Raw genomic sequence first — 12,078 nt, forward strand, 5'->3', positions numbered from 1 at the left:
TACCAAAGCATGTCAGAATCAAGTACACGGTATGACATTCCTTTGGAAAGTCATACCGACTGATTAAGCCATGCAATACTCATCAGTATGACATAATAAAGCCATTTCTGAGAAAGTCTGCTCAACTGACACGGTATGACATTCTTTGAGAATGTCATACCGAGCCAAATATGTATTAAATCAATTGATTTAATTGAATAAATACTTAATAATTACTCACTTAATTATATTAATTATATAAATTCATAAATTAAATTAATTCGAAGGTGAATTAATTTAATAAATAAATTATACAACCAATTAAATTATTTTGATTAGTGAGATAATTAAATAAATACTTATAATATTGTATATCTTCATCAGCAGAGACTTCCGGCTTGATTAAACTTTGTAGATCTTTGTCATGATCGAACGGCCACTTGTAGTTGATGCAGAACATTTAATCTGAGTAGCTGACACACAAATGTACTGTCTGGTTCATCTGTATCTAGCTGAATTAAATATTCTTTATCAAATAAACATTTGAAACGAGGCTTGTTCGTCGAGTCTATGTCTTCGTAGTTCTTCTTCATAAGTAACAATAGTATGGAATCTTCTAAATAAATAAAGTATTAAAACTTTATACCTTCTGGACTTCTGGACGTGCTACAAAAGATTATTTGTACACTGAGGCTTGAACATATTAATGAACTTCTTCCAGTGGTGTGCAGCAGCATCCTGAAACTCTTCAGACATATAATTTCAATAAATCACTTGACGTTCTTCGTACGGATTCCTTCAACAGTACTTGCTATTTACCTTGCTTTCTTATCAGAGTTGAGTTGGTACCTCTTTAATTACAAATAGGCTAAACATATGCCTTTCAATCTCCCCCTATTTGTTTGTTAACATAACATGCAAATTATCGAGAGGATAACTCAACTAACTGATAAGACAAAGGATTAAACATGAATTGTAAATAGCAAAAAGTTTCTGGTATTTCATTAAACATTCACCAGAATTCAAAATATTACATTAGATTACAAAAGGATGTTCTTATTGAACATATATTACAAATCCCTAATGTATCTAACGATCAACTTCTCCTTCTTCGATATCAGAAGTGTGAAGGATAGGAGTTGATGGTTCTTCCCTGGTTGGCACTTCAGATGTAGTGGATTCACCACGCTTCTTTCGTTCCCTTGCCAGAGCCAGTTGGTGTAGTTCTTCTAATTCCACAGGGTCTTCGCGGAAGTCTGATGGCTGAGATTTTGTAACATTTTTCATCCTTCGAAAGTATTGAGCAACATTCTTTCGAGTGCAGTAAGCAAGAATCACATCATCAGCATCAGACTTAGCTTTAGAAGCGAAGCCCTTGGTTCTTAACAAAGTGGAGGTAAGAGCAAGTTGCTTAGCGGGATACTTTGACAAGGCTTGATCATTGAGATAGACAGTGCTGAAGATCTCCTTGTGAATGAACTTTACACAGTACGGATTCTTAACAACCTGAGGACTGTTGAATACAGCTTGTTCCAGCAGTTTGTCACGAAGGAGTTCGTTCAGATTGGAGCTTTGCCTAACCTTGTTTCGAAGCACCCAGAGCTCAGATACAGAGAATGATTTCAGAGATTCGACAGATAATCTGAAAGAACCATTCCTCTGTGTATAGACAATTAGCTCCCATTCCTCTAGCAATCCCTTAACTGCCACAGTTACATAAGACAATTCTAAAGCAAGGGCATGCATAAAGACATCCTCGTCAGGGTTTACCTCTCTAAGATCATAGATCAGAGATAAGAACTTTTTGTCGTTGAAAGGCTCCCTTTGAGGTCCATTAAAGATTCTTCTTGCTATGTCCCAGCTTTTTCCTTCTTTTCTCCTTATATCAAGATTCTTCTGCTTGATTGCAGCATCATAGATTTTCTGTTTCTCGATCTTGATTTGTTCTTCTGTGATCAACTTGTCCTCGAGAAGTTTCTGATAATCACAAAACTTACGCTTCCTTGCTTCATTCTCAGCTTTGAACTTCCGGACATTTTCCTCATGCTCTAGGTCAACAGGTTCTTCATCCTGAAACAAGTAACTCTCATCAAATTTACCTTCTTCTTCTGCTTGACGATAGGTAGCATCGAAGACGTCATCATCATCCATATCCTGTGGATAGTCATCATAACTATCAGAATTGAATACATTGTCGGACTGATGTAACGGTTCTTTGCCTTTAGACTTATCAGTTTCTTTGTCAGGGGCAGATCCAGAAGTGGTATTTTCCTTGTTGCTTTGATTTGAGCTATTGCCTCTATCATCCCTGTCACCTTTGTCTTCTCTATTCTCCCCCTTAGTTGAGGGATCCTCTCCAGAGGGTTGATCATCAGATTTGTTGGAATTCCTGAGAAGCTGATCAAGTTTGCTGTCGATGTAATCAAACTTAGACATGTAAAGTTCATGATTGGATCGCATCTCAACAGCTAACTCATGGATCTCTTCTTTGAGCTCATCCCTGTAAGAACTGGATGGCCTTTCCTCAGCTTTCTTTTCTAAGGTCACCAACTGTGCACCCTTCAGCCTTTCATTTTCAGCAATCATGTGGTCAAGCTCAGCTCTTAGCCTTGCCATTTGTTCCTCAAATTGAGCAGTGTTAGTGTGTGCACTCACCTCACGTACACTCAGAGCTGTTTCACTAGCCTCTCGTGCATGTGTATCGCTTGGTGTTTGCCTTACATCACTCATAGAATTCACACTTCCTGTTGTACCTGTATAAACTGCCAATGTCCCTTGAGATGGGAGCAAAGGTAGTGGAGGAACAAATCGTCCTCCGGACGCCTGTGAGGGCAAATTAACTTGCACGCTGCCAAGTTCCGCCTGATCAGAAAAGAAAGGGTGATCAGAAAAGTTTTCATACATTAAACATTTATTTTGAAAATCTGTGCACTCAGTAATCATAGGAACCTGTGTATCAGTTTGGGCTGGCACTAGCGTGAGTGCTAGCGCAGTGCTTGACTCAGTACAAGTTACCGCGGCCGGACGGTCAATTTCAATGGCCACATTCTGTAGAGAGAATGGGTCCAGAGACTGTTTATCTGCCATTTCAAAATCTAAACCCTGTTGGGAAGGTAAAGATGAGGCTGCAGTTGTCTCCACGGCTTCCACCTTTTGCTTCTTAGAGGGAGACAGAGCTGCGGGTTGACCAAGTAAACTACTCGTACTCCGTTTCCTGGCAACTTTACGAATAGGTTGCATTGAAGTGTTGGTTGATGTGTTTGGAGAAACGAGAGTTTGTTGAATTGAATCATCAGCTAGGTTATGAACCTGTGTGTTGTCAGGTTCATTGCTGGTAGGCTGGAAAACAAAATCAAGGTCACAAACAAAATCACAACCATAATCTGACGTATCAACATTAAAATTAGATGATAAGTTAGAAAGTACCTGAGCTACCTGTAGTTCCTGGTGGAAGGACTGCAGCTCCTAGTTGATAGGAGAGTCAGAGTGAAGTGGTTGGGAGGTAGATTGTGTTTGTGGTAAGAGTTGAGATTGTATTTGGTGTGGGAGAGGTTCAGATGAAGATGGTTGATTCTCGAAGAAATCATATTCCATGGTTTGATCTGCAAATGAAGGGATAGATTGTTGTTGTTGATGAGTAGGGGAGTGATATGATGATTGGTTGGAGGAATGGTGTGAAGACTGTGCTTCTTGTGATTGTTGTGGGGAATGCTGTTGATGATGTTGGTGTAGAGGTTGTTGTTGAGGTTGTTGTGCAGGTTGTTCAATTTGGAGGGGTTGAGGTTCTTGCGGTTGTTGTTGTTGCTGATGTTGCTATTGTTGAGCGGGAGGAGCCAATTGAAGCTGGTATGGCGGCAGAGGAGTGTTGAACATCTGTAGCAGGTGAGGAGTGGTGATGAGAGGAACATTGGAAAATTTGTTCTTGTTATCCAACTGAGTCATTAACTTGGTGCAGGCACAAGGAACTGGTGCCACCGGAGAGTTGGAGTAGTGTTCCTTCTCAGGGTCAGTCATCTTATCATTTAGAAACAACATGATAAAGCGAGGATGAAAGCAGGCAACCTTTGCGTTCTGTTCAACAGATCTATTCCTTAGAGGTCCCAACTTGGAAAGAATGGCTTGAAGAATAAGCTTTCCAAAGTTGATTCGACGATTATAGACAATGCTGAACCCAATCTTCTGAAGCAAAGAAGTTATGACATTAAAGTTCTTGCGAGTGGTCGGAGCAAACACTTTAGCCAAAGTGTCGAAGAAGAGGTCCCACTCAGGCTTCAGATTGCCTTTCAACATCCTAGGCAAATTGATCTCTCCCTGATATAAGATTGTCTCGAAGAATTGGGTGAGTTCAGCTTCAGTAGGGAGTTCAGCAAAATTCTCCCTCGGAAACCCCAGTATCCTATTCACATCATTAGTATTGATATGAATGGTACGTCCTCCGTGTATATCTCCAGAAACCCGATGATTATCCAACAAAGTAGTATTCAGGGCTGTCGAGTAGAAGTCCTGAATTGGTTGTATCTAGAGGTCTGCATGAGCTGTAATAGCAGTGCTGACGAGCGACTGGCTATTCAGAAAACGGACCCACGGTCTAAAACGTGCCAAACTAGCTTCCGGGTCGAAAAATCCATTCAAATTAGTCTCCTCGATAACAAAGCGACTGGCCATTTTTTTTTAAAATTAAAAAATTGAATTAAGTGAGAATTTTTCAAATAAAATAATAATTTTCAAATTTCTCACAAATTTCAATTAATAATTAAATATAAATTAATTAATTAATTAATAATTCGAATTAAAGGGTTAAATCCGAATTAAAACTTAATTAATCAGAAAATGGCCCAAATAAACTCCAAACAAGGCCTTAAGCTCCACTAACTTCACAAATCCCCAATTTAAGCTATGGAAACCCTAAATTCGAAATCAAGAACAAGGGTTTCAAATCAGTCGAAACACAACCACCACAACTTGATCTGTACTGATAAAACACGGTCACAGGGTCACGGAATCGGAGCTAACTCGTGCAAACTCGGCGGGAATCGGTCCAACTCGGCGACTCAGTCGAACTCTGTCGAATTCAAACAAAAAAAACCGGCAGCAATTCGACTTAAATCAAGAGTTTAAGCAGTAACCAGCAAGTTTTTCAATGAAAACTTGAAAAAATCCGAGCTCAAGAACAATGTCTGTGCGTGTATGCGTGTGGAGGAGATGAAGAAATGAGGTATGACTTTCTTTTGTTAAGTCATACGACTTTTGAATGGTCGGTATGAATTAACAAAGAAATGTCATACCGAACGAGTGAGTATGACATACACAGGAGTATTCGGTATGACATTTCTAAGGAATGTCATACCGACGGAGTTGATGAGGCACAAACAGAAAAGAAAAAAAAACTCGGCATGACATTATTGAGTAATGTCATACCGTGTTTTGAAGTGTACTGAACAAGCTACAGGCGGTATGGCTTTTCTTGAAAAAGTCATACCGCACTACTAGAACAGTTTATTTTTTTAATAAAATAGAATATTATGACTTTTGATTAATTAAAAGCAATAAAACCTTTTGCATATTTAATCAAAAATCTAATACACATAATATATAATATACTACACATATATTTTGTAAAATTCAACTTTAATTAAATATAAATACTTATGAATTTAACTTTAATTCATTAAAATGAATTAACTTAAAATCAAATATTTATGCTTAATTAATTTTGAAAAATACAAAATAAATACATATAATTATCTAAATGCACAGAAAATATTACAGGGGAGTATGCAGCACTTAAAAAATTATTGAGACACAAATGAACATGCATAATTACACAGAAAATTATCAGATAATTTACAAACAATTATATAAAATCTAATAAAATAGATATAATTACACAGAAAATTCACAAAAATATATAATAATATATAAAATACATATAAAATATATACAAAGAGAATCATGGCATATTTGACATCCCTAGCTCACAAACCAACTTAGAGAAAGTGGATTCATCAAGTGGTTTAGTGAAGATGTCTGCAATCTGATCAGCCGTGGGTACAAAATGTAACACCACAGTACCATTCATGACATGTTCTCGAATGAAGTGATACCTGATATCTGTGTGCTTGGTTCTGGAGTGTTGCACTGGATTGTTTGAAATGGCTATGGCACTGGTGTTGTCACAAAATATTGGAATTTTGTCGACAGAGATGCCATAATCATTTAGTTGGTTTCTGATCCAGAGAATCTGAGCACAGCAACTGCTAACAGCTATGTACTCAGCTTCAGCAGTAGAAGTGGACACAGAGTGTTGCTTCTTGCTGTACCAGGAAACCAACCGACGTCCTAGAAATTGACAGCTTCCAGACGTACTCTTTCTATCAATCCTGCAACCTGCATAATCAGAATCTGTATAGCCGGTTAAGTCAAAACCAGTATTCTTAGGGTACCAAATACCTAAACCAGGTGTACCCTTAAGATATCTAAAGATTCTTTTGACGGCTATAAGATGTGATTCTTTAGGATCAGCCTGAAACCTAGCACACAAACATGTTGCAAACATTATATCCGGTCTACTAGCAGTGAGATAGAGTAATGAGCCAATCATACCTCGATAGCTTGAGATATCAACTTTCTTACCAGATTTATCCTGGTCAAGCTTAGTGGCAGTGGCCATGGGTGTCTTTGCCGGTGAACAGTCTTCTAGATTGTACTTTCTTAGAAGATCTCTGACATACTTAGACTGGCAAATAAAGATTCCATCTTCCTTTTGGCTTACTTGAAGACCAAGAAAGTAGGATAGCTCACCCATCATACTCATTTCATAATTACTCTGCATTAACTTAGCAAATCTCTTGCACAAGTTATCGTTAGTAGAACCAAATATAATATCATCAACATATATTTGAACAAATATCATATCATTATCATGCAATTTGTAAAAGAGAGTTTTGTCTATGACACCTCTAGTAAATTTATTTTCAATTAAAAATTCAGAGAGGGTGTCATACCATGTCCTTGGTGACTGCTTGAGTCCATAGACAGCTTTGAATAGAAAGTACACAAAATCAGCAAATTTTGGATTTTCAAAGCTAGGGGCTGTTCCAGATATACTTCTTCTTCCAGCTTACCATTCATAAATGCACTTTTCACATCCATCTGATAAACTTTGAAGTTGGAGTGTGCAGCAAATGCAAGGAATATTCTGATGGCTTCAAGACGAGCAACTGGAGCATAGGTTTCATCATAATCAATTCCTTCTTCCTGAGAATAACCTTTTGCAACCAGTCTGGCTTTGTTTCTCACAACAATGCCATCACCATCTAACTTGTTACGGAAGACCCATCTAGCTCCAATAGTAGATTTTCCTTTTGGTCTTGGAACCGGGGCCCAGACTTCTTGTCTCTCAAATTGATTGAGTTCTTCTTGCATGGCAAGAACCCAATCAGGATCAGCAAGTGCTTCATCTATTTTCTTTGGTTCTAGTTGAGATAGAAATCCAGAAAATAAACATTCGTTAGATGTAGCACTTCTAGTCCTTACACCAACATCAGGATCACCAATAATCAGATCAAAGGGATGATCTCTGCTCCAAATCCTTTCTCTTGGAAGTTGTGTCCTTGATGATTCAGCAGAATTATCATTAGGCTGATGTGTATGACTAGTTGATCCACCAGCTCCCCCTGAGCTGTTGCCAGGATGACTTGATGATCCACCACTAGCATCAGTGGAATCTCCAGCATTATTGCCATTTCCTCCACCATTGCCTGGATCATTATCATTGTTGTCATCACCTGTTGCAACTTCAGGTGGAACATCATCATCTGAATCAGAATCTGGATAGTTGTCAAACTTCAGAGATTCAGATGGATCTGCAGATTGTAAACTTGGGAGTTTAGTGTCATCAAATGTAACATTGACACTAACTTTCACTGACAGAGTATCAATTACAAAAACTCTATAAGCATTATTAGTATAACCAACAAAGATTCCTTCAGATGCTTTTGGCTCAAACTTGTTCAAGTTCTCTTCTCCATCCTTGAGAACATAACACTTGGCTCCAAAGACATGAAGATGTTTGACATAAGGTTTCTTGTTGTCATACAGATGAAATGGAGTTTTCATATGATCCTTATTGATCAAAGTTCTATTCTGGGTATAGCAGGCAGTAGACACAGCTTCAGCCCAAAAGTACAGTGGAAGCTTTGCTTCAGCAATCATAGTCCTTGCAGCTTCAATCAGTGTACGATTCTTTCTTTCGACGACTCCATTCTGCTGAGGAGTCCTTGGTGCTGAATACTGCCTTCTAATTCCCTTTTCAGAGTAAAAGTTGATAAGAGTTTGATTCTTGAATTCCGTGCCATTGTCTGATCTTACAGCTTTCACTGACACACCTTTATCCAATTCAACTAACTTTATATGATCAATAACTGTTATCGGGGTTTCATCCTTAGAGGCCAGGAAGTAAACCCAAGTAAATTTTGAGAAGTCATCCACAATAACCAAGGCATATCTTCCTCCATCAATTGATGCAACATTCACGGGGCCAAACAAATCCATATGCAGTAAGTGAAGTGGATTTGTAATGGTATTGATGGTCTTGCCTTTGTGAGATGCTCTCTTCGCTTTTCCTTTCTGACAAGCTTCACAGAGATCATCAGTTGAGAATTCCAGGGAAGGCAACCCTCTCACTAGATCTCTCTTGACTAGAGAGTTCATGGTTTTGAAGTTGAGGTGTGAGAGCTTCTTATGCCATAACCAACTATCTTCAGCAGACGCTTTGGCGTAGAAACAGTGAACTTCGTTTCCTGGTCCTGAAGACAAATCAGCTACGAATATATTGCCTTTCCGTATGCCACATAGTGAAGGACGCTTATCCTTGATATGTTTAATGATACATATCTCCTTTTCAAAATGAACATAATATCCCTTGTCACAAAATTGACTGACACTCAGGAGATTATGTTGAAGCCCTTCAACTACTGCAATATCTTCTATGATGATCCTTCCAATTTTGTACTTGCCATATCCCACAGTACGACCTTTGCTATTATCAGCAAAACTGACTGTTGGGCCAGCTCCTTCTCTTATGTCTTCCAGCAGGGATCTATTGCCAGTCATGTGCATTGACGCTCCACTGTCAAGCACCCAAGTAACTCGTACAATTCCACTGGCACCCTGCAAAAGACAACTTGATTAAACCTTCTTTGGGACCCACACTTGATTGGGTCCAGCAAACTTAAAGAATTGATTTCTATCAGGTAATACAACAGAGCCTCTTGGACTGATACTTGGTTCAGATTTGACTGAACTTACTTCCTTATCAACAGCCTTTTAAACCTTGGTTTTAGGCTTTGGAACATAAGTCTCCTTCCTAACACGAGGAGGACTAGCAGTCTTTGATCTAGCATGCTTATTGTTTGTGTGTTGCCTAGGTGATGTGTTTTCATTTTTAGCATGCAAATTTCTAAAATAAGCAGACATCATATTGAAAGCACAAGTCATGCAATTATCAACACCACAATATTTATGACATGCATCAAAAATAGGAACAACAGGAATATCAGTCACAGAAGTAGGAACATCAATAGATTCTACTCTAACCTTGTTAACAGATGTAAAGTTCTCAGTAGAATGACATCTATTGTTCTTGTTCTTACTATTCACAAAGTTATTAGGCTTGTTGAATTTAGTTCTCTCAGAGTTGACACCTAAACCAGCTTTAGGCAACCTAACATTGCCTTTCACTTTGATTGGTTTTAGTGATGTCAGGATCTCATCTCTCTTATCATTACTCTCTTTCATTTTAAGGTCCTCCTGTTTAAGTTCATATTTAATGACAACAGGAGTTTCTAACAGAGGTTCAGCTTCTGAGGATTTGAACAGGGGTTGAGGGGAATCTTTCAAAACAAAAGGAATTCCTCTCTCCTCAGCACTCTTCTTAAAGGGAGTAATGTTACTAGCCTTACCTACAGATTTGTTATAGTCAAAACCTATTCCAACAGTTCTCTTGATCTCTTGTTTATCATTAAATTCTTTGACTATAGTGGAGGCATCCTTAAAGGCTTTACATTTCACTTTCTCTTCGTCTAGCTGAAGTCTTAAAGCAATCTCACCTTTCTCTAGAACTCTGACTTTAGCACATTGTAATCCTAAATCCATAGTCAGTTGTTCTATTTTAGGTTTTAATACGTTCATCTCATTCATTTTATAAGCATGAATATCTAAGACTAGTGTATCAATTATAAGATTGGCAGCTTTCAACTTTTTAATATCATCATCTCTTTCAAGTCCTAATTGCATAAAAAGTTTAGGGCATGTAGGATCTACCTGAAAGCTTCCAGCAGGAGGAGGTGAAGATGATCCAGCATTAGCCATGAGAGCAACATTCCCTATCTGCTCTTCTTCATCACTGTCTGTATCATCCCAGCTTTTCCCTTCTGCCAGATAAGACTTGCTTTTGAAACTTTGACTTCCAGAAGTACCCTGATGCTTTCTCACAAGTGCATCATACTTCTGCTTCAGTTCGTCGTACGAATCCTTTCTTTTTCCTTGAACCTTGGGCTGTTTGCATTCAGTTGCAAAGTGTCCCGGTTCACCACAGTTAAAGCATTTGAACTTGCTTCGATCCACCATCCCAGTCTTGTATCCTCCTTTGCTCGTAGAAGATGAATAACCTCCTTTTTGAAACCTGTTCACAGTAGGTTTGTACTTGTAGGAGGGATTCTTCCTGAATCTCATGTTTCCAAACTTCTTGGCAAACAGAGATAGAGATTGATCTTCTAATTGTTCTAGCTCTTCCATTGTATAGAACTCTTCGTCACCACTGGAATAAGCAGTCTGACCCATCTCAGGTACAACAAATTCCTGAGTGGTTTTAGAAGGAACAACAATATCCTTCTTCTCTTCCGGTACAGGTGACTCAACAACTAGAGCTCTCGAATGGTTCAGTGTTTTACCCCAGCCATATCTCTGTTTACTTTGAACTTGTTCAAGTTCATAAGTTTTCAACACTCCGTAGAGTCTCTCCAGAGATATCTCATTCAGATCTCTGCTTTCCCTGATGGCTGTGATTCTGTGTTCCAGATGTTCAGGAAGTGTTAAGAGAAATTTCATGTTGACCTCTTTCTTGTTGTAGTATTTCCCATTTAAATTTAGATTATTAATCAGATTATTAAGTCTGATAAACACTTCTGAAATCCCTTCTCCGGGATTGGAACCAAACTGTTCATACTGAGCCATCAGTATCTCTTTCTTGTTTTCTCTGACTTCATCCGAGCCTTCATTGATAATCTCTAACGTATCCCAGATTTGCTTGGCGTTCGTACAATTAACAACAGCATTGTACATTACTGGATCTAGAGATTCTACCAAAATTAGTTGAAGAGCGTCATCTAAGTTCATCTGTTCACCCTCTTCATCTGTGTACTCATGAAGTTCTTTCGGAATGGTCTGATGAGGTATTAACACACCTTCTTCTTCGTGTGCTAATATGATTTTCATCGGAATAGAAACACTTTTGTTTAATATCCCGATATATTTTCTGTTGGCTGTGCGGAGGAACAGTAACATGTGCCTCTTCCATAGGCTGAAATGTTCCTTGCTGAACGGTGGGATTTTAATGCTACCGATCTTTTGTGTACTCATGTTTAAGGATTTGAAGTGAATAGTGTTTGGATGAGATTTGGATTTTTGAAAGAAAAATATTTTAAATCAAAATTAATTTTTGAATAAAATTAATTCGAATAAAAAATATTTGGACGTTATAGAGTGTGTATAGGATCTGATACGGAAAAATGGTATCAACCGCTCTGATGCCAATTGTTAGGTCCTGAAACGATTGTAGAAGGGGGGGGGTTTGAATACAATCGTCACTAAAAATCGCGGCGGAATAATCTGATTTGAATTAAACTTGTTAATCAGATTTTAATTAATTAATATAACAATGTTTTAAGTCGTTATATAATTAATAAGGTTCGTTTTAATGTCCACTAAAGTACGTAGAATAAATTCGACAGGATGTATTCTAGTTTAGTGATTAACAACCGAGTGATCAAAGCACAGAAAACTGTGGATATAACAATTGCAAGTTACAAACAACTTGAA

The sequence above is a fragment of the Daucus carota genome, chromosome 7 (genome assembly GCF_001625215.2).
Source record: "Daucus carota subsp. sativus chromosome 7, DH1 v3.0, whole genome shotgun sequence".
Classification (NCBI taxonomy): domain Eukaryota; kingdom Viridiplantae; phylum Streptophyta; class Magnoliopsida; order Apiales; family Apiaceae; genus Daucus; species Daucus carota.